This window comes from Lycorma delicatula, chromosome 2 (genome assembly GCF_047948215.1).
Source record: "Lycorma delicatula isolate Av1 chromosome 2, ASM4794821v1, whole genome shotgun sequence".
NCBI classification, from domain to species: Eukaryota; Metazoa; Arthropoda; class Insecta; order Hemiptera; family Fulgoridae; genus Lycorma; species Lycorma delicatula.
Window position 1 is genome coordinate 141,757,739 of NC_134456.1, and position 25,724 is coordinate 141,783,462.

Genomic DNA, 25,724 nt, shown 5'->3' on the forward strand with positions numbered 1-25,724 from the left:
CCTTTCGGTAAACCTACGCCACATCTTGTTCTTTAGAGTTCTATTAAAGTGCTACACTATAGAACGCTTTCTATGACTATAAGTGGAATAGTGATTAATATTATATTTGGTCTTAAGAGATTCTACACTGAAATTGAATAACTTCTTACCATCATCTGTTTGAAAATGTTTCATCTTATTCAGTTTTCAAAATTGGCTGAAGTGCTTTGATAACTTCTTTGGCGGTTTTACTTTTTAGTGATTTTTCGAATGCTAGTTTGGTAAAAAAAATGTATTGTTGTCATTACATACTTAAAACCCTTTTTAATATTTTCGTACGGTATCATATGTACTAGATCGGCCTGATACAAATCATCGATACCTAGCTCTATATTTTGCGTTTGATAGTTGCGTTTAGCTCGCTTGTGAAGCTCATGGACGTTACTCTTCCTTTCATTTACCTTAATATCAAATGAATGAAAAATTAATTTTTTCTGCTTATAAAAGATAAATATGAGAAAAAGTAAACACATGTCTTCCTTCAAAAGCTGTCGTTAATCCTTCTTCAGGTCCATCTTTTAGACAAACTATATGATGAATTTAGGATTAAAAATAATGCCTAACCGGTTAATTAATGCAACAGGCCTGTGCTAATCTGATGGAGGATCCATCCTCTGACACTTTTAGCGCGATTTGGTGAGGGAAGTGTTTGCGCGCACATATACACAAAAATCTGTTATTCATATAATTTAATACTCATACTCTCGCAGGAAAATTCACGCATACATGCATTTCGAGCGCAAGCGTACCCAGACCTGAAAACCTCGTACCCCTCTCTCTAAAAACAAAAAGTACTTCATCCTGATAATAGCGGACTTTGCCTCGTTGCGCTATGCCCAACCGTTACCGAGATAAAGCGTTTTGTAATTTCGGTTTGCTTTAGTGCTGGTGATGCGGGATCGAAATCGCGGAGGGCTGGGGACTAGATGGTGGAGACAAAATAGCAGAGGAATGAGACCAACGACACGTAATCAAAATACTGAAATCCTATTTATTCATGGACCATGACCTTGATGATGTCACTGAGTCAAAGGCCAAGTTGTTTCCATCTCTACACTACTAACATTTCATTTATAATTCAAGACTTTAGTTGTCATTAAGAAATTTTGAATCTTCGACCTCTATAAGAGGCTCAAATCAGTTAGCAGCCAACGACTACCTTAAAAAGTGAATGAATAGGTTTCCGTTCAATATTTATTGCAGCGGCACTAGACGTTGCAGCAACCACAACTACATATTCACTGATGTTTAATTTAATTCATTTCACTACTGTGCAAATGAGTAAATTTTTTCTTGAGCCTGTTTTTCCCTGAACGATTCTTCTGAATAAGCTCTTTGTACTTTGAAGAATTTTAACTCTTTGTATGAAGCATCGTATTTACCTAATCGATAATGATTGGGTTTACACTTGGTCGGATGAAAAAATAATTTAATGAATTTTAGAATATTGTAATTTATTTGCTTCTCAATAGTAGGTTAAAAATTGTCTTATTTCATTTGTAGAAGGAAACCATTCAAATCGCAAAATTGGTGATAAAATTATTATATTCCTCTTGACGATGTCCAATGAAAAATTCTAATGGTTCTCTTAGAACTTCATCATTGATTAATGAATTTTTACGATCTTTTGCTTCAGGAAGCTGTGAATCTTTCATGACTTTAAGACCGAAACTCTCAATTTGTTCATATAAAATATTAATTCTAGGATATTTATAATTTGCAATGCGTTCGGCAAATTGCAAAATTATCTAGCAGTTTCAAATCAGCTTGATGTTTTTCAGGCTTATTGTAATGACCCCATACAACTTTAGCCTAATTAGAAAATATGCAATTGTTTGCTCATTAGAGAGAAATATAAACATAGGTCCAATATAAACATTATTGCTTATAATTATAAATATAATCTAACTAAACTTAACCTACGGTTGCTTCGCCCGCTAGTCAAGGTTAGCGTAGATTATGTTTGGTTAGATTATATTTATAATCTTTCTGCACGTACCTACAAATATCCACTGATTTGGAAGAAAAAATTTGCAAACAATGCACATTTTCTAATTAGTCAAAAGTTGTATGGACTCATTACAATAATGCTGAAAAATATCTGGGTGATTAAAATTGCTAGATAATTTTTCAATTTGCCGGCGCATTGCAGAATGTCGTAGGCTATTTACAATAAGCCTGATTTTTCAATTCCTAAACGACATATACATTACCCTGGAGGTGTAATGTAATCTCTAATGAGCAATAAATTTAGTAAGATGCCTGAAGAAATGACGTTTCTTTTTGCCATATCTCAAACCCGTTGGATATACGTTTCACCGCAACCTTTCATATTTTACTTATATATTTCGCCTTTCATATATTTTCGCCTTTATTTTCATATTTGATTTAATTTACTTTGGTAGATGAATGCAAAAGAAATCTAAGATTTAAAAAAAAAAAATATTTTTGTCGTATGAATGTAGCAGGATTGGATTAATTTGAGAAATATTTCAGTATAAATCTTGTGCCTGCTTCTTTAATTTAACGTATAATACCAATATTTTAAATATTTAAATAATGAATAATTAAATTTGTGCTAAATGATGATCGATTCGGTGTCAGAAAAAGTATGGGAGCACGAAATGCCATTTAGCTCTCAATTTAATTTAGTAGAAAGTGGGTTAAAGAAGAATAAATCTACCTATTTGTAGATCTTGAAAAGGTAATCGATAAATAGAATGGAATGAATGGTTTAAGAATATTTTAAGAAGAATTGAATTCAAAGAGAACAAAAAAAAATGTATTTAAAATTTCCAGAATTCCATAGAGCTGCAGTTGTTATAGAAAATAAGCAAAGAGTAAGTACGCTACAGAGTAAAAAATATATCCTAATCCCTTTAGTTTTTAATTATGTATGAATGAAATAAAACAAAAATTTGAGATTACAGTAACAATTTATGGACTTAAAATACTGTAGCGTTCGCATACTTCGTTATTATTTGGGTGAATTAAGTAATGAATGAAAAGTTTACCTATTTATGCACTTGTTACAAGGAAAGAAATTTATTTTGAACGGAAAAGGTAATGAATATGACAGAAAGAACAATGAGTAATAATATTAACAATAAGGAAACATAACATACAACAGCAAACAATTTTGTACTTAGGCAGTACAATTACAAAGGACAGATGAAGTAAAAAAATACCAGAAGTAAACTGTTACAAACTAAGAATTTTTTGAAAGAAATACCATGTTTCTTCACCTAAAAACAACTTTAGGAATTGGAAAGAATTTCTTAAAAATGTTTTATAAATAGTATATTACTTGATGGGAAAGAACAAGGACAGTAGAAAACCCCAGAAAAAAGTAATTTTTTTTTAATACAGTTTCACGTGAAAATGTTGACAATAAATATTTATTCGATTTTCATGTTTTATTTGATTAAATAAATCATGAAGAGAGTTTAAGAGACATTCATGTTGTTGAAGGCATGAAAAATCTGGTGGATGCAGGATTAGTGAATTGTGAAGTTAGTAATTGTTAAGATAGTTTATCGGTACGGGCACACATAGGTTCTGATAACAACATCTAGCCGAACCTGTACGAGTCCGACACTCCCAAGATAGTTTATCGATAATAAGAAATTAGCACATGATAAAAACATACGGGAAATACAGCAGACCATTTCAACATCTGATAACGAAATACGAATAATTAATGAATTTGACCAAGTTATTATTATACTTTGAAATATGCGATGTCAATCGAATTTGCAACGAACTCAGTATTAAGACATATTTTTATATTCGGTAAAAATTATATTTAAAAGTTTTTAAATGTAAGAATAAAATAGTCAATCATGTGTGAAGGGGGTAAGCATGTTTGCAAAAAAACAATTATTTCCGGTTAATAGTTCACACATCTAAATTATTGTAGTTACTGTGTAGAAGGACAAAATGTGACTGGCGTGTTGGTTATAGTGTACAAACAAGGGTGATGTTAAGCTTAGTAGAAAAGGGATCAGTAGAAAGAATTAAAAAACTGAGGTACCAGTAATCTATTTTTTTAACGGTTTCCGGTAATCCCCTACAATAATAGTAGTTCGCCTTAGATATATATTACTCAAAAGAAGCGTATCTTTGTTTACAAATTTATAAAGTTAAATTTCATTGATTATGGAATTCATAAAAATTCTATTCGCAAAACTCATTGGTATATTTTGATTTATTAAATTAAATCTTATAATATTAATTATTTCTATTATCCAAATATTAAATGTATTTGCTTTACAACTGTAACTTGTTACAGTTGTAACTGTAACTGTTACTTATTTTCTTATTTAATATCGTTACATATATAATAAATTTAAAACAAAAACTCCAGCCTAAAATGATATCGATTTAAGATTCAACATCCTGTATGTCATTGATACAAAGTTATTTTTCGTGAAAAGATTTTTTTAGACGATACTAAACCAACATCGGTTAATGATAACTAATTGTAATTTTCGCCATTGAGGCATTAGCAGTTTAATTAAATATTTAATTTATTTAATCTGTTCACGGTACATGAGGTATCAACTACTAAATAGAAATTATTTTTGTAAATAGGTTCATGATGCATCCTTTTTTGATCGAACGATATTTATTCGCACATTAATGGGTTTTATGTATGAGATTAATATTAATTACTTATTTAAATAACTGCCAGACTCTATTTATTTAAATTTATGATGCCAATCATGTCGATACATTCGTCGTAAATTTGTAAGGTGTAACACAAAAATGACGAAAGTATTTATAAGAAATAATATAATTCTTTCTTTTTTTTTAACTGGACATAGTAATTAGCAGTAATAAAATCACAGCAATATTTCCTACTTTACACTTGAAATGTTTATGAGGTCACTGTCCTCTCTTGATGAAAGATTTTTTTTAGCGAGCTAGTGTCACTGACTGTGAATTTACCTCATCATATTTGTAGGGTATGAAATTAAGCACCCGTCTTTTAATTTTTTTTTTTTTATAAGCTAGTGTAATCGGTTAATGTTTTGAAGTTATACGTAAGTAAATGTTATTTCTGCAAATATCCTCCAAGATTTCTATCCCAGTCTTTCGGTTTTGGATGTTTTAAAGTAACAAATATTTTCTCTGTTTTCAATACATTTCAAGGCATATCAACCGAAATTAATGATAAAAAAAAATTATATCTTCATGTTTAAACATTGTTTTTAAAATAGCTTCCTTTTTTTTATTTCAAAAACTGAAACAAACAAAAACAAATGAAAATCATTTAATATTTTAATGCAAAAAACTCTTGCAACTTTCTGCACAAGAAGATCGATTTTTGGTCTCCGACTCCCTCACTATTTCGCAACCAGAAACATACTGACTGATCTTCAGAGTACAACACGACATACGTTAGTTTAACGAGTACATACTTCACTCAAGCATCAAATTTAAACTCACTCATCACTGTGATTCTGCATAAGTGCGTATGTAAAATAGAGCGATACAAAATCAACATAACCTCAAATTGAGGTTATATTGACCATAAATTGAACGTAACTGAAGCAAACTTATCTTCATCAAATTTTCACATGCACAACTTCAGATACACTACTACAGCATATCTAAATTTCAATAGTTTTGGAAATTTTTGAGTCATAAATTTTATTCCATTGGCCTATATAATTATATAGGCCAATGATCCACTACCTGTTTCGTTGGTAGTAATGCGTATTGTTTGAGCGTTTAGTCTCCAACATTGTATCCCAACTTAAGCAGTATTTACCGCCTTCCTAACGCAGAAAATACTGCTTACCGAATGAGACTCCTAACCTGGCGTAATATCTATCTATTCGTGCCTAAGTTCATGCTTTTAGTAATAGTTATAACCCAGGGATACAATTTCAGAATTTGGTTACCGCAGAGAGGTTACGAAATATATCTGTATTGAGATTCCTTATACGTCGACCCTACAGTGTTACTGGTCATTGCAATAATTTTAAATTATTTATTTATTTTATTCATTTTCACAATTACGTTTTAAAATAAAGTACGGGTACTGTATCTAAGATAACAATACCAGAATAAAACGATTTTTACAAAAAAACTATTATAAGAAAATTTAGTTTATACTCCCTTCGCAGTAGAATGTTTGGCCGCATTTCGTTTTTTTTTTAATTGTTTTTAAGAAATACATCCTGCAACAATAAATTAATAAAAAAAGGTGTACAGTGTGCTATACTATATTATTCAGGTGTAAGATACTTTAAGTTACTGATATAAATTTATTTTTCAGCTGTAGTATCACTTATTCCCATGAGGATAAAGTAGCTTCTGCTTACTTTATCTTTAGTGTAAACCCCTTGAACAGATGGGATTTTCTAAACACCATACTACACTGTTTTGTTATTTTTGTTTCAGCTTATCATTTCTGAAAGAAACATGTTACTTTGGAAGAACGAGTAAATTCACCAGTAGCTCTTTAATCTTCAGCTTTCATTTACGTTATATTAGTTGCATACAAGTAATGTGATTACAGTCTTACTATTATGTTCCATATCGAATGAACTTCTTGAAGTCAGTTGTATGAAAACCAAAATGAAGACGTGCATAAAAAATGATTTAAATTTAAGTATTTTGATTTAAATATTTAAGAAACCAGAGATTTGTGAATATATTCAAAATTAAGCATAAATCCGTAATTAGTAAATTTCAGTTATTAATCCGGAAATCCAGAAAAATCCCGTAATCCAAAGAATTTGAATTTTAGACTTTTTCTTAACTGCAGTAATAAGCCCTCATTGAGATTTATTGAATGATATATCATAAGTGGTACTTATTTTCATTGGTTCCAGAGTTATAGCCAAACGAAAGTTTAATTAATGAAATATTTAGATCTTGCAAGAGGAGGGACATCGGTTCGAATCTGACTTCATCTCACTTTTTAAATTTATATTTATTGATTTAAACCTCTGATTGTAAAAAAAATTTACGATAAATAATAATTCAATAAGTACAATCAAAAAAAAAATATGAAAAAAAAAGAAGTTATAAATGAAATAAAATTTTAAAAACTTTTCATTTAAAAAAAATAAATAATCTAATTGGCGTACAAGGAAGTCATGTGATGTCCATGTCACTTTTTTTTCTAAAATGCCTATCCCAAGAAATTAAGAAAATTAAAAATAAAAGACTTAAAAATGATATAATATTTATATTTTTTATTTCTTTTTTAAATTTTATTGGATAATTTTTAAATTGTTTCCCGAGTGAGTAAATTAAATACTTTTTTTTTTCATGACGGTGAGTGGGTCCCCTGCAAATTATTTTAAGTTAAATGTAGTTATAATTTTAACCAGGATAAGTTCATCAAAATTTTGTTAAAGTAGGCCTATTCATCTCTTTATATAAATTCATTATTCATTTAGGCGTGTGCGTTTATGCTCGGCCAGAAGCTCACATGTAAGCCTGTTTCCCAAATCGACATTTCTTTACTGCAAAACTTTGTGATTTTATGTCTCATCAATAAATTAAATCAATAAGTTAGTTCCATATTCTACTGTTGGGGCTTAATAGTAGTGTTTCTGATATACCCATTAAACATCCGATAGATATGAACATTTATGCGTTTATCTTTGTTCTCGGACACAGCAGATCGCTTTTGTAATCGATTCCTAACCGCTTTGGTATTATGCGATAATCGAACTGATCCAGGCATTGAGGAGTTCAACCAACCTTCACAGAAGGCTCAATCCTTTCCGATGCGTACTTTATTAAACGTGACCGTTGCAAACAACGTTTTTCATGGAGAATACAACTTTTTTCCGGAGCTATGGATATTTGCTCGTGACAGTCGCTGGAAGAGATTATGTCGTTTATGTTTTAAGGTTATGTTGCTCTAGCTTGTGTTTTTTTTGGTCCATGTTGAAACTGACAGCTTTATGTTTTTCCTTTGAATACCACTGCTTAAATTTTATTATTACGTCAGTCACTTCGGGTATCTATGTTCCTGTATTTCTTTAAAATACACGAAGAAGAGGTAAGCGAGAAATCTCTTTCCCAATGATTAGTAGTTTTCCTTTCTAAATAAGACATGAAATATTACTCAATCAGATTACATTTACTTTGTAAGTGTTCCTTCAAAAGGAGCTTAGGAGTTAAGAATAAATTTACTTCATATGAAAAATTATTTTTTTTTACAGCCCGCGCAATTTCAATTTTCTGTCGGGTTAAATGTAAATTAATTCTTGCATATGTGCTGTATATTATTTTATTAACATTATTTATGTATAATAAATTATGCCCAGGCAATAATATTTTAATATTATCTTTATTATCTGGTACAGTTATCGTCTTCGTCCAGTTCATTAGATAGCTAACTTAATGTACTTGAGTAAGTTTATGATTATGAACAATACGCTTTACAGGTTACTTATACTGTACCATTAATTTTTTTCGCGTGATTATGGTAACCTTAAGATAAAATAAAATCTGCATACAACGTAAGTAACGAATACGCAAAAAAAAAATATTTATATTGAAGTTATATAGTTTTGCTTCATTGATGACTTTATTCCATATCGGTGGTAACTGTTCATTTACTTTCATGGAAAAGCATGAGAATTTGATTTATGTAACGTATTTATTATTTACAAGTTACCTCAACATGAATAGAAACTTCATAAAAACTATATACACAGTGATTTTTTTTAAGCAATAAAAAGTTATTTTCCCCGATGTAATATAGAAAAAGAAACTTAGGGTACAGAACACTTAATTTCATTTACAAAATATTAATGTCTAATATACGATAAAATTTATTATTTTGGTAATTTTTAATGCAATTAATATTTATGTTAAAGAAAATAATAATAATTATATACACTTTTGTTTAGTTAAATTATTTTGTCGGTCTGCTACCTCCAGCAGATCCAAAAAGACTTTCAAATGTTTACCGTTAACTTTCAATGTTAGTTTCATTCCTTATTTTCTCAATCACTAGTATTTCAGTAGAAGTTGTAATTCTATGGCATTATTAATCTAAACTTTTATAAATACCTAATTTTTTTTTAGTTGTTATTTTGAACAATTTTTTTAAAGATTTTATAATTTATTGTTGTTTAATCATAAAACATTTACGTCTTATTTATTTGAATAAATAATTCTTTGCCATGGCTAAGGAAAGTTGACTATAATTTTAGTTTTAAGAAACTAAACCATGAGCTTTTAGGAAATATCAAACATGGTTAAAAGAGGGAATAGGAGAGGTATGAGAAAAACAACTTAAGCAGGGCTAATAGATAAGTAGATAATCAGTATAAACAGATATTTATCACTTGGAATCCCATTAATCTTCCTAAATGTAAGAATTATTTGTGACCTGCCTTATATTTTCCTGTTTAGCCTCCGGAAATTACCGTTCAGATAATACTTTAGAGGATGAATGAGAATGATATGTATGAGTGTAAATAAAATGTAGTCTTGTACATTCTCAGTTCGACCATTCCTGAGATGTGTGGTTAATTGAAACCCAATCACCAAAGAACACCGGAATCCACAATCTAGTATTCAAATTCGTATAAAAGAAACTGCGTTTACTAGGACCTGAAGCTGCAACTCTCGAATTCCAAATCAGCTGATTTCGGAAGACGCGTTTACCACTAGACCAACCCGGTGGGTTTTTTGTGACCTCCTGGATCAGTTATATTGTAAGGTTATTGGTTATACGAAATTTTTTTCCAACCATTATTCTATTGGGTTCTATTTAACGGACCGGCATTCCAGGGTTTAAAAAAAAAACAGGAACAGTTAACAAAACAAAGACTTCGACTCAAAAATAGCTCCTCTCTAATGTTTCCGGAATATCTTCTCATTCAATCTATTAGATTTCTTATTTAATTATTATTAACATTTTATAATATTTATTTATTACTAATTTTTTTATATAGCGTATGTCATTTCATTTTTCTTTAGACGTTCTTTCTTTATTTATTTCTATCTTTCTGTTCTCAATTACTTCTAATAACTAGTTACTGGAGTAACCCCAGTATTGAAATAGTATTCTGAAAGTCAGTAAAGTCATTTATAATTATTTTTTATTGAATGCATTCCCTAATTATTTTACAGCTGAGGATTAAAATAGAGATTTAAAAAAGTAGATAGATTGATTGTGAATTTAAAATAAAATTGTATCGGGTTAGAGTTTTGAGTATTGCCCTACCAAATGAGTGAATTCTTGATATAGGTCAAGATTATACTTCTTGTTCACTATTTTAGGGAGTAAATGGAGAATGGGAAAAATTTCCTAGGCAAGAGCTTCGTAAGAGTAGATAGAGAGATTTCCTTTGAGTGCTAGCCAACCAAACTGGTGTGACGCAGTCCGCATTTGCAGTCAACAATAAATTTCAAGAAGAAACATAAAATGATTAAACTTTTTTAACAGCTTAGTTTGTTTTATTGTTATTAAATACTTATTACTTTTATTAATATTTAGTCACAATATTTGCTTTCTTACACTAATATACTAATTTTATTTCAGAAGAAATTTAATGATAATTTTTTTTCCATTTAAAAATAATCTTTATAATAAAAATTATTTAAAATGTTATTCATTTTACTACATACATTTTCTTCTTCTAAATTTGATTTGTTAAGTTGCTTTACTCTTTATACTTTGTTCTAAATTAAAATTGTGTAATCGTGAAATTTTCATAGATTTTATTTATTCGTACGAACTAATTATTATTTTTACGATCCTGGCAGCATAGCTCAAAGTCTACGTTGTAAGAAAGAAAAAGTATGATAATCAGTCAAAAAATGGGGTATGGGTTTTTTCCTTTCTCGACGTTTCACATGACACAGGAACCATAAAAAACAAAAAAAGAGTGGGGGTAATAATTCTTCCCCATTCCCGAAGAAATATTAGGAATTATCTAAGAAATCTAGGTAACTTTTTATTCGTTGTACATTTCTTATTGGAATTTTTTTAGTTCCTTCAATTTAACACAGTAACGTAATTATGTTCATGTGTTAGCGTGTTTGAAGCTTAATAACGTTTGACTGGATAAACCGATTTCGATGAAATTTTGAACAGATACTCGTATATAAGCGGAAATTTATTGGGAGAATTTTGGTGTCAATATCTTCTGAGGATGAACGGGGGTTTTCAGGGGTCAATTTTCTCAAAATTTTGCATATATAACTCTATTTTATATTAAGTGCATTCATGCATTTTACTATTTTAAAAAAAATGTTGCCGCAGAGAATTTCCGCTCCCGAGAAAAAAGTAAAAAGAAAAACCCCAAAAATAAAAAAAAAAGATTTTTTCGATTTTCGGAGTTTTTCGATTTTAAAAAAATTTTATTTCGATTTATCTTTTTATTTATTGCGTATTTTATAACCAGATTTCTTTAATATCTTCCTATACCGAAAAATAGTTTTACTACTATGAAAAGTAAAAATAATAAACTTCTGGTAATAATATTATAATAAATTTCATCACAATTCACCCCCCTCACAACCGAAGAAATTTTAGGAATTATCTAAGAAATCGTATATAACTTTTTATTGGTTGTACATTTCATAATGGAATTGTTTTTTAATTTCTGCCACATAACATAGCAAATGTAAAAGAAACAAAAAAATTAATAAATAATAAAAAAACAATAATAATAAATATTCAAAAAATAAAAAATAGTGAATTTTTTAATGTTTAAAACTTTTGTTGGTTATTTAAATATATAAAGATAATTTTTTAATAAAACTTCATCATAGATTACCCTCAACTCATAAAAAAAATCTGAGATAATTTTTTTCATCTATAATTACTTTTTTACTGTATAAGAATAAATAACCAATGCCAGGAAAGTATTACAGCTTTGTTGACAAATCTTTTGAAATATGAATACAAATTAAATTTACTAACTTTTGTTAACAAAATAGAAACGAAAGTTAAAAGAACCTATTATTAAGATATCATCTTTTCCACATAAAATTGTTCTATTAATTCAAAACTTTAAGTATAAATTTAATTTTAAATCTTGAAGAACTTTATTGACAGAAGTAAAAGTAATATATCCAGGGTATTTTATATTTATCATAAATAATCAGCATCATTAGATTATATTACTTTCCTTGATTTCGTTTGTTGTTTTTCAGAAGACGGTTATCATATATTAAAGAACACAAATTAACAATCTTTTTATCAACAATAAAAGTCCTTCTATAAAATTAAATCTCTGTAGAACATGTTGAACTTTTATTTGTCCAATTATTATATATTTTCATATAACAAAGACTTTCTTTAAATGTTTAACTTTTATTCGATGTATGAAAGAAAGTTGCGTATCTTTCATTGAAGTTGTGAAAGATGCGGTATTTACTGACTTCCTTAACTTTTTTCAAACGAATTGTCGAAGTAAGTTATTCTGAAGTGGCTAAGAAATTCATCTGATAAAAGTTCCATAAAAGAATGAAGCAACTCATATCATACCGAACTTCTAAGTTATTTGGCAGAAATAGTATTTTTTAAGCCTCTTTAGAATTCAAAAACCTCTTCAAAATCAGCCAAAAATTGATTAAAAATTTACTTTTAGATCTTTTTTTTATTTGGAAAGATATTATTCCTATTGTTTACTTTCTTGTTATGCATCTTTCTTCTCGATATAACTCTTATATAAGAGAAATAAATCAGTATCTAGTGGTTAACCGAGTTGAGAGTTAAAAATCGAACAGACGATCCTCGTATTTTGCTTACATCTCTCTTTCAACTTAAAATTTACATTTTTCTAATTTTCAGTGTTTTAATTTTAAATACAGATATAAATTTTTGTTGTATTTCCTAAGAGTAGGAAACTTTTGTTTATTATTATTATTATTTTTTTTTTTTAAATTATTTATATCTTAGGTTTTGCATAATACTTTTATATATACTGATGACACTTATTTAAAATCTAAAATCTTGCTTATTTTCAAATTTTAATTTTTTTCTAAATAAATATTTTTGACATTACACTTCCTAGATAAGAAAGCAAATTTTGAAATTGAAAATTAATTAATAGAAGTTAGGAGAACAGATGGATAAATCTAATAATGTATTTTTCTTGCAATATTATAATTTTCCAATATAAAAATCCGGGCTGCTTTAAAATAAAGACCCTATTTTTGTTATTAAAATTACCCTTTCCATACATAACAATAAAAACCTGTCGTGATTCGCAAAATATGTTTGAAAGGTGATCTTTCTTGCTGCAATGTAGTTCTTTATCACGTTCGTAGAAAACAAAATTAAATTGAGAATGGTCGTCGTTCTCTTTCAGCTCTCCACATTATTTTCTTACTTTATATACAGTTATCATTTCTTTCTTTATCCCTTACCCTCTCACCTGTTTTTTTGGCTATTGTACAGTATTTTTACTGTTATAGATATCCAAAGATATTTATGACTGTGGTTGGAAATTGTATAATTCTACTACTTCCCTTGATTTTTTTATTTTGTTTAATAGATATTATTTTATCTCTCTTTATCTTGATCTTCTTCATAAACATTTTTCTGTCAGGGCAACACTGATTTATTTTTGATCGGAATGTATTATATATAACAAATTTTTGTCTGATTTTCCTGTGTTTCTCCTTTGCTTACATATTTTAATAATGTTCGGATAGTTTTTACTCATTCCCATTTCCATTGCTCTATTTTTGCCAATGGTATACGGATAAAATTGGTTCTGATACTAATAACGCAATATCTTCGGTTAATTACAATAGTTTGTGTTTACCTCTGTGGCCTGGAGCATAAGACTTTATACTAAACTATAATACAACCAAAGGTATCTTAATCGTGCATTAAGATATTTGGCTCAATTTTTAATTAAATGTTTGCAGCTTTATATTAATTAAAATGAGTTAATTTTTATTTGCGAATAAATTTTTACTTATTTTTACTTGTGTTCTGTTTTACATATTTTTTTATTAACCATCCCTTATTTTTTTAGATTTATTTTTTGAATTAAGCGATAACTTACTTATTTTAATTGTGTTTGTTTTATTTTTTTATTATTTTTTTTTTTTAAAGATTCTAACGAATAAAACTTTTTGAACACAGCACCTATTTAATTTCCACATCCCTTACGCACTTAATTATTATTATTTTCACATTGTTTATCGATGCCCATGTTCGACTCATTTGTCTCCAGAACTATTTTCCTCGGGATCTAGCAAGTACAAGCAACTTTGTAAATTCTTCTTTCATTGATCAGCCTTTCAGATGGTGAAATTCTTTGTCATAAATGATTATCTTATCAAAATATCTATTAGTGTTTAACAAAAGGACAAGCGTTTGATTATTATTTTACTTTCCATTTAAAATAATATCTTTTAATATAGTTTTAGGTATTTGTTTTTGCGATTTATTTATATGATTGTAGTTATGAATATATATTTATATACATATCTCATTGTTGTTTATAATAAAGTGTAATTTTTTTCTTAGAATTATTCCCACTTCTCTTATAAAATACAGAAAGTATTTTATATCTGTTTATATCTCATTTCTTCTTCACTAATATACTACACTTCTTAACTCCATCTGGAGGATTAACGTGCATCTTCAAATTAATTTTTTGAGGTTATCTGGCTGGTGGCTGAGGTTACTGGAATGAAATGCGTATTGTGTAACACTGCCTGCAAACCACCAACGTATTGTACTTACTGATATGACAAATGTTAGTTGAAGAACAAGATTTTTACTGCCGTCGTCCAGGAAACAGTTTACAATTCCTATAGTACAATATCCTCGTACATCATATTTTATTGCTCATTTTATACTTCCTTTTACAAGTAAAGGAAGTGTTGTGATCGCGAAAAATTTCGATTTCCAGATTTCAACGAAAAATATCGATTTTGACCATCCCTGAATCCATTTTAACTAGTTTCGGGGTGACTTCTGAACGTACGTATGTATGTATTCGAATAACTCAAAAACGGTTAGCTATAGAATGTTGAAATTTTGGATTTAGTACTGTTGTAACATCTAGTTGTGCACCCCCCCCCCTTTTGACTGCAATCGACTAGATCAAAAGTGTCCAAAAAAGCCCAAAATCCAAATCTTTTGGATTTTGGACTTTTTCTTAACTGCAGTAATCAACCCTCATTGACAGCTTTTCAATTATATATCAAGTGGTACTTATTTTCATTGGTTCTACATTTATAGCCAAATAAAATTTTAATTAATAAAATATCTGGATTTTACAAGGGGAAGGCATATCGGTTTGAATCCGACTTCATTTCCTTTTTTTTAACTCTTTTTTTTAATTTAAATATATTGATTTATACTAATTATTAACTTTGTAAAATATATGTAATTTAATAGGTGTACAAAGAAGTCATGTGGTGTCCAAACCATATATTTTCAATATGTACTGTAATATTAAGAAATCGCATATCTTTTTTTCATACTTTATTATTATTAACAGTTTTTTATTTTATTTTTTTTTATATTGTAAATTTTTCTCATTGCAAATCCTTTTAAAACTATTCTAATTGTTGTAATTGTTTGAAAAGTTTAGACATTATTTAAAAAAATTAATTTATAAACAGATGACAGGTTTATATTGGAGCAATGATTAATGAAATCATGGTTGTTGTAGTCGTTGTTAGAAAAAGAGCAGCCAAGAAATGGGGTGTGGAATATCGATAGTTGTTTCTAATTTGGTGTACGTGAAGTTTCTAATATTTATTACTTGCCTAATTAACGGTTTTTCGAGTTTTTTAAACAGAGAGAATGAGAAAAATCACTACAGAATAAGCAAAAAAAAAAAAACCTTAAGAAAACTAACGTCGGAAATTAATCACGAAATTACGGTTCATTATAAGTGGAATAAAAATAAACCCTAACATCCACTTACTCTCTTAAAATGAAGAGAAAAATAAATTCAGTTTGTTTTATGCGACTACATAACTGTCATTACGTCTATAATATATAGACATTAAAATGGTAATTTAGCAGTTATAATAGAATCGTAAAATATACAATAAGAGACTTGTTTAGGGAGGAAAAATCAAATTCATGTTATATCACGTATCAAATGAAATGTCAAGGTCATTTAATAAGGTTAGGTTAGTAGTGTGAGCTATATAATATGAGAGGTTTATGGTATGGATGTACTCGTACAAAAGAACGGAGGGGATTGATTAGTATGCAGTTTCTGAATAGGGGTTAGATTGCATTATCGTTCAAGATCAACACGTCAACGACGAAGTATGGACGCCGTTCAGATATATATAATCTCTGTGGACGTATTATTGAGACCAGACCTATCTTATCTCACGTGCACTATCATAAATGATTTCCTCTCTATTCTTTATTCACTTAAATTTGAAGGAATTAATCATTCATATATTTTTTTTAATACAGACTAACTATTTAATTATAAAATATTACATAAAGTTTTACGGTTAAACTTAATATTTTTTTAAGTAACTGCCATTAAAATAACTTAAATAAAATTGAATTATTCATGTATCTTTACAGTCTCATTTATTGAAGATTTTATTTTTTCAAGATGAATATTATGATGTAAAGATACTATATTCTATATACGTAATTAAGCACAGATCGAATTTAATTTTTAATAATTTTTTTTGCATCGTGATTTTCTTCTCTGTTTTATTGTATTGTAATGCACTGGGACGATAACATTCAGTCACTAGACGCCAATCTAAAAGTTTTTTATATTGGTAGTCAGCCACCGTTGTAATCTATTTTTCCTATCAACAGACAAAAAATCTTTTATGTACCAGTTTCATAGAGAAAATCCCTTGTAAGAAACCAAAGTGATCCAAAGAACTCAATGATATAACATGTCCCTGCTAGTTTAGCACAATTTTACCAACCATTACGTACGGTTATCACACCATTCGAATTTCTGGAAAACGTTTTCAGGATAAATAAAAGAGGTGGATTGCGGGAAAGAGCAAGATGCTTGTTAAAACATTGCGAAATGTGACCAAACAATACCGTCCACAGTAATTCACAAGTGTGGAAGCCCATACCTCATACAATTATAGCAAAGTTATAATAATACCGATTTCCGTTAGTTAACTGAGCGTTATTATCTTTGATAGTAAGAATAATATTGCTAATCATCAATTTTGCATTAAAGATCTCAAATTCATCTTCCAATACATTATTTCAACTCAATAAAAACAAAACAAAACACCTGTTAGAAGGCTGAAATTTCATTTAAGTATGCAGTTTGATCCATCCACGGAATTATGAGATGTGAGGAACTGTCTAACTGAACAATAAATTATTCGATCATAATCCACCAGAGAATCTTTTCCTTTGTTTCCAGCCTTCGATAAATTAAAAACAGGAATCAAAATTTTTAAGGTCGAATGACGTGCAATTATAAAATAAATCTAAATAACATTTTGTTCTACTTAGAGTACAGAGAAGTTTTTATGGGATTTATTTACTAAAATATTTTCTTAACACCATACTCGATATAGATATCTGAAAACCGTTTCCACCAAGGCAGTAGTAGTGCTTCCTACCAACCTGGTTGTTCTAGTGGTGAACGCGTCTTCCCAAATCAGCTGATTTGGAAGTCGAGAGTTCCAGCGTTCAAGTCCTAGTAAAGGCGGGTTACTTTTATTCGGATTTGAATACGAGATCGTGGATGCCGGTGTTCTTTGGTGGTTGGGTTTCAATTAACTACACATCTCAGGAGTGGTTGAACTAAGACTGTAAAGGACTACACTTCATTTACACTAATAGATATCATCTTCATTCATCCTCTGAAGTAATACCTAAACGGTAATTCCCGGAGACTAAACAGAAAAAAGAAAGAAAAGTAGTATTGCTTCCAGAAAGTTTAGAGCATTATATTATTAAATAGACACTGTAATCTATTATAATTAAATATCGAAAAAAAGTCCCTTATTATCTGCAGAGTAAAATAAAATTGTTTATTTTCCCGCTTATAATCTGTTACTACATGCAAATATCGGATATATAATTAATTTTAATTTCTTATATCATCCGATTAAATGTCACGTACGGTCGAATTTGAATACATATGTCATTGAAACGGGAAATCAGATTTTCACAAAGCAGACTTAAGAATCTATTCTATTAATTTTGAATTTGTTAATTTACTTTTGTTTCATTGACTTCAAAAAATGTTTAGGTAAGCCTAAATGTGTAAAAAGAGCCTGCTTTCACTGTTATGAAGGCTTTGCTTACTCTACTCATTACACTTACGAAATGTAAAAACCGGATTGTTTCAAATTCTGAAACAATATTCATATTTTAAACGGATCTGTCAAATTTAAAATTTTCATTTTTAAACTTGTTTATTAATACTATTTTTTTTTATTTTTTATTTTTATTAAATATGTGAAAAGTCCACAACTACAATTCGTAGAGATATGGATCACCACTGTATGGGACACATGCCAAATTCAGATTTATAAATTAAATATTAAATTGAAATTGTGATATTACAAATGTTTTATTGACATTTATGAATAAGTTTTTACTGGGGGTTTACGTGATGTATAAAGAATTCCATAGTTTCCAGAATGTTTTTCTAGCAGTGAAATTTTGTACCTCCTTGGAATTTATTGAGTTTTATATACTTAATTATAATCTATCAAACTAAGCCCTTTGGAATTAATACCTTAAAACCAGTTTCTTTTTCAAATTTACTTTAAAAATAATCTCTCTAATAAAATATCTGAAAACAGATTAAAGAATGCAAAATTAAGCACGCTTGATTTGCATGAAACTCTGATAGTCTACTTCGGAGATATTAAGCTGAATCTCACCTGCGTATAATACTGGTATTTAATCGAATATTATTTCTAACTACACGCAATGCTTTCGCCTACACACATAATCGAACCAGAGTGACAGAAAATCTAACCTCATTCAAAATGTTGCGTAAATATTATACTATTAAGATACCATTATCGAGATAATAAATCTTGTTAAATTTTAACCGTCAGCTCGCAACACAGAATGAGTACAGTAATTTTAAGAAGTAATAAACTGATTAAAAATAGAAATAACAAAGGAGAGATATTTAAATTATAAAACTTTGAAGTAGTGAAAAAAGGATAAAGAATAATACGTAACCGAAAAAGATAACATTAAATAAAAAAGTATGGGGTGCACAAAAAAGAACCGACTAGCTAAAACGAAGAAATAAAATGTTTTAAAGAAAATATATATTAAATAAAAAGAAGTAAACTAATTAATTATAATGAAAATAAAATGAAAATTTATAAGCAATAAGTCTCACAAAGAAAGAATGATGAAAATGAAAAAAGATAAGTTTAGAAGAAAGCTTCAAAGAGAAGATGGGTAGGAAAGACAAAAGAAAAGTAAATAAGTTAAACATAGAGTAGACAAGGATAATAATGAAGACGAAAATGCTGTGAAATTTTGATTGCAATGCAGTAGAAATACTGTATTGTTTCATGAGACAATATATTCTTCATCCTTGTAAATAGCTGGCGTATTTCTAAGTTAATCTTGCAGAGATCCCTTTATTGTTAATACGGTAACTTTTAGGGTCATGTTGTCGTCAAAAATAAAAATTTTATGTAACGTAACAGCTAAACTTTTAATATATTTTTGATAATCTTAAGTTTAAAAAAATAACAAGGTATAATGCAAATTTGATTTGTATTATTGGTACATATTTATGAGGATTCACATTTAATTATTTAAATTGAACTATTTATTGTATTTAAATATTAAATTCTTGAAAGGAATTTATAGATGAAAAGTTAAGAAAAAAACCTTTTTCTTAGCTCTCCATATCAAACGGATACGCCTTCTAACCGACCACGTCATTCTGACGTCACAGCACTGGGGTCGCATATAAAGAGTTGTGACAGTGCAGAGGCCTCCATCCGCCCTTCGGCTACATCTCAGGCCTAGCCATAGAATAGAAGGTTATGAGCAGAACTGCCATACACTGGGAAATCTTTTCAACGTCAAATCTTTTTCATAAATATGTTATAAAGGTAACAAAATTAAATCAATATTTCTTTCTTTCTTAAAAAAATACAAAAAAGATTTTATTCGGGTTTCATCTACTTGTTAATGTTCAAAATAACTTTATTATTAAACAATTATATTTTCTACTTTATTAAAATTTTAATTTCTTAAGGTTTTTTTTTTAATTTTAAAAAACCATGTATTAAATATGTTTTACAAATAGAGGTTTAAAAATAATGTAAATAAGCTTCTTATTTTCAACAATGCACTCTTCGTACAATTTCCCGCTTGATACATCCAAAGTTGCAGAGCTCAAATTTAAAGCGTTGTGAAGAAGAGTGTTTGTAGGTGTGTTATTGGTTAAACCACATAGCGCCAAACTATATTGTATTCTATGTTCTAACAAAAAGATCTCTTTTTTGACCAAGGCCAAAATATTGATTTTTAAATCATTATCACATAGTTAAGAATTAACTGATGTCCATGTAGGACATCATGTAATATTCCTAACGATTTAAAGAATAAATAAATACTATTCATTGTATCCATATTCATCTCCAAATGTTTTTCTGTTCTTTTTTTTTATCTTCCGGGACCACCGTTAGGCATCGCTTCAGAGGATGAGATGAATGGCAAGTAGCATGTGAAAATGCCATGCCTGTCCAGGATTCGAAACCGGGACCTCCGGATGAAAGGCCTAGACGCTACCACTCGTTACACGGAAATCGGCACCACCGAATGCTTAGCCAACTGTCATCTTCAACCCGTAAAAAACGATCCCATACAACTCAACCCAGTACCCTTACACTTGTAAAAATTAATTTTTCCCATAAAAGGTTTAAGACCTACTTCATCAGAAGATCTTTCGTTGTTAAAAAAAGACACTGTAATATTATCGGTCAAGTTACACTCTATTTTACCATGGAAACTGATCTTATTAATCAGACTTTAGTAATCAAAATACCGCTTTGATTTTCGTAAAACATGCTATGAGGGTAAAGTAATGGTGTTAATATGGTTATAAGTACTGTTCGATTTGAATTAAAATTATTAAAATATTTTGTGATATTATTAACAGAATTAAATACCTCTGCAATTGTAAGTGTTTACTATAAGATAATTAATCAATAATACAGGATGATTCAAAGAAACGGGAAATTTTGAAAGTTGTGTTGGTAGCCGTGGGCGATTGGTACCACTTGATAAGTGGCGCCAGTCTCTCTAATCTAACATGCCATTTAGTTGTCATGGATCCTTGAGTGGTGCGCAACGTGCATTTGCTATCAAAGCATTTTACAAAAACAATGACAGTGTGGAGGGAGCGCGTAGAAAATTTCCCCGTCATTTTAATCTGGGACGGCACGACCGTGTTCCATCAGCACATGCAATTAAAACATGGATATCTAATTTTGAGGAAACTGGTTCAGCAATGAAAAAGAAACCTCCAGGCCGTGAGCGAACCGTCCGTACACCACAGAATGTTCAAGCTTTACAAGATGCTGTCACACGAAGTCCACATCGGTCAATCCGTCGTCTCTCAGCATCTTTACAATTGCATAGTTCAAGTGTTCGAAGAATGTTAGTGAAGGACTTGCAATACCATCAATACGAGTTGCAGATCGTCCAGGAACTGAAACCGAACGATGCAGTTGTGCGTGCACAATTCTGTAATGTAATGCTTCAGAAATCTAAACAAAGAGTTTGTTCACGAACTGTGGATGTCAGACGAAGCCCATTTCCACCTCAGTGGATTTGTTAACAAGCAAAATTTCAGATACTGGGCAAAAGAAAATCCTACAAAACTACACCAGCGTTCGTTGCACAGCCAGAAAGTGACCGTGTGGGGTGCTATGTCATCTTACGGTGTTATAGGCCCTTATTTTTTTGAGAATGACAACGGTCTTGCGATTACAGTGACGTCGGCTCGTTACATAGCCATGCTTGAAACCTTTGTTGTGGAACAACAAAAGAGATTTCCACCAGTTCTTAACACAGCCTGGTTTCAACAAGACCGAGCAACGTCACATACTGCACGAATATCGATGGCAGTTGTACGCCGATTGTTTGGATAACGTGTCATTTCACAAAATGGTGACATTAGATGGCCTCCCAGATCGCCTGATCTCGCAGCTTGCGATTACTTTTTGTGGGGTCACCTTAAAAGTAAAGTGTTCCACAGTAGACCTGCTACAACGGAAGAACTGAAGGCAAAGATCCGAGAAGCAATTGCGGAAATTCCAGTTGAGATGTTACGTCAAACCATGGACAATTTAACGAAGAGACTTCGTGAGTGTTTACGTAGAAGAGGAGGTCACCTGCAAGATGTCATCTTTAAAAAATAAACTATAATGCATGCATCCTAAAATGGCAACATTTGTACAATTACATGAAATAAAATTCATTTTCTAAACAAAATTTTATTAACGTAATTTATTTTTTTAAATTTCCCGTTTCTTTGAATCACCCTATATAAACATCTAATCATATAATCAATTATTATAGGATATTAATTAATTATATTACCAATATAAAATTATTAATGATATTGTTATTTACTATTATATATACATATATATATATATATAAGAGTCAATACTTATAAATATTTTATCGCCAATAGTCATAGAATAATAGAACGAGTAAAAACACCAGTGAACTGTATGTATTAAACATGATGCTGAAAAATCCAAATACATCTTTTCACTAATTCTCAAATAATGGTAATGAATAATTAAAAATGCGTAGCATCTGCATTGAACGAGTAAATAAATATAAATATCAAGATTACACGTGTCTAAGAACACAAACAAAGATAATGTGAAGAAATAAATATAAAGATAGATATGGCCCGCAATACATTCCATAAGACTTTCTTCTTCTTCTTCTGCTCAAAATATCTAAACAAGGAATTAAAAATTAGAATGATACGATAATATATGTATTCTCCTCAGTGTAACTGAAGGGACTACTTTTAATAAATCCACAAAAAAAGATTCGTGTGGTGATTCAGAAGAGTGATACGAGTAGCCTGCGTAGAAGAGGTGTAGAATATATCACTAAAAAGAAAATTAATGGTTTAATTTTACATCAAATCAATTATTTAGAGTAGTTGTGAAAAGATAATAATCATAATTTTGGCCAACCTTCGTTCAAGGACAGCTCAAAAGAAAAAGAAGAATGAAAAGAAGAGAACCATAAAAATATGAGAGAATTTTTATTTAATACTGGTAAACTTTCTTTTCCTTATTTAAAAATTACGAACATTATCAAAGACTCCGAAATTCAAAATGCGAACTGTTAATTATATTCACGGAAATATCGCAATTATCTGTTGACGTGTAGTGTTATAGATCTAACAGTTGTAATTTATATATTGCCAACAATCACGGTGTTAATTTAAAACTAGGGATTTTAGCTCTCTCTTTTTCTTTCTTTTTCTGTTTAGCTCCGGAACCACCGTAAGGTATTACTTCAGAGGATGAATGAAGCTAATATGAATGAATGTAAATGAAGTGTAGTCTTTTATAGTCTCAGGTCAACCGATCCTAAGACGTGCAATAGGGATTTCAGATGACACATCCAGAAAATTGTTTTTTAAGCCGTAATTGAGAAATAAAATTGGCCCGCTTTAAAGCAATGGAAGTTAAATTTACTGGCTACCATTCTGAAACAATCATTACAAAAACAAAAATAAATATAAAAATTTAATCGACTCTGTTAATTTCAAAATTTTTCTGACATTAAAGTTAATTCTGTGGTCTTGAAGCCTCAAGAGAATGTATTTATTTGTTAATAATTTATTTAGATATGACTTTAAAATAAGATTTTCCTTCAACATGTTTATTTATTTATTTTTATTGTTAGACGTCAGTCATTCAAATGTTATATTCACGAAACATGTTATTTAACTGCAATCTTAAATCTTAATACTAAAACATAATAAAAAAAAGTAACGAGATATTTCAGATTAACAGAGTGTAGTTCAAAATTTATTCCTTGAATTAAAGTTGTAGATAATTGGTAATTAATAAAATCAACGAATAACATTTAATGTCCGATATATTTGATTAAGGATTATTTTTCTCAGGGTGATAATATATCGTCTTTATTAACTAAATAAAAAGAATATCATTTCTAATTAGTTTTATTCACAAACTAAAAGATATAGTTACAAATTAATTATGTTAAATTTATATAGTGAACATGAAGCTGCAAACCCGTAGGGGTTGTGTTACATGTAATTACACTTCACAGTAGCTATAAAAGATGTAAATATTTTTAAAACTATACAACCTAGTAGCATCTAATGATATATATATATATATATATATTTTAATTTACTAATTTAACTGCAACTATTAACCGATTTTTATTTTAATCCTGGGGTAAGGAATCTAATTATGTATATCATAAATTAATACTGTTTTTTTTACAGTAGCATAAACAAGAGTATTTAGTTTTCAAGGCATTGTTTAGAAACTAAATATAAGGATCGTCCACGTTAATCCAGGACTTTTTCTAGACCAAGATGTAAATGGTGATTCCTGCGCATTCTGTTGGTTGTACACATAAGGTAAAAGTGTCAGCTATTACTGCATGGCGCGCTGGCGTGAAGAAACATTAAACAACAAAAACAGTCAGTCTTAAAGAACATGGCATCCAACGTAATGAATGGTTACGTACAACAGCGCATTGTAATGGAATTTCTCGTGAATGAAGGCGTAAAACCCGATGAAATCTATTCGCGACTCCTTGGATAGTATGGTGATGAGACTCATAGTCGCAGTAAAATATGCGGTGCACACGTTTTAAAAAGAACATACATTAGTGAGTGACGATTCCGTTCAAGGTGGTTCAGATCATTCAGCCCGTCACACGACATGCACGCTACAAGATATTGGCTGGAAGTTATTGTCACACCCCCCTGACAGTCCGGACCTCGCTCACAGCGCTTTTCACTTGTTAGGGCCCTTGATGTTTTTGCTGGAAGTCCAGTATTACAACAGGAACGATGAGGTGAAGCAGTCAGTCCTTTCTTGCCTTCGACGTAACGACAAATATTTCTACACTGCGGGTACCCAGGCAGTAGTGAAACGCTGTGATAAACAAAGCATTTCTTATTATCATAAGTGTGTTCTATATTTATTAAAAATTAATAGTCCCGGATTGATGGACGCACCTTGTCGCTCCTTGTTCACTTTTTTATCATTTACATGTTTCTAGTTTTCACCTAGAAAAACACATATTTCAATTGTCTTCATCATTTTGTGCTGTGATTTAAGAGTGATTATGAGGGATTTTACCCGATAGGTGCTTAGGCCAATAGGCTTGTTTTCTCTATTTGATTACGCAACTAAGGACTATCTACTCGCGGAGGGACAGCAGCACGAAATAAACGAGTCTACGAAGAGGATATGAACAAGTCTACATGAAGCTGCGAAAACAATTTTACCCAGCCTAAGGATTTGTATCCTCGGAGGATCGGAGAAGTTGAACCTAAGGATTTGTATCCTCGGTAGATCGGGGAAGTTGTACTCTACAACCAAAAAATTACTAGTCGACAGTTTTGGTGATGACCGGCTTTAAGATAGGCTTAGACGATAAATTTGTTTTTCATCCTGTAATTAAAGAGCTTTCTGAGAATTTCCTAAAGAAATAATCAGGCTTCTTCCTAAAAATTTTGGCG

General features: G+C 29.9%; 1 long non-coding RNA gene across 1 annotated transcript in view; it reads left to right on the top strand.

The window, feature by feature from the left end:
* The window catches only part of LOC142319276 (uncharacterized), a 228,890-nt gene that overhangs the window by 91,853 nt on the left and 111,313 nt on the right, over positions 1-25,724 (top strand). The window lies entirely within an intron of this gene.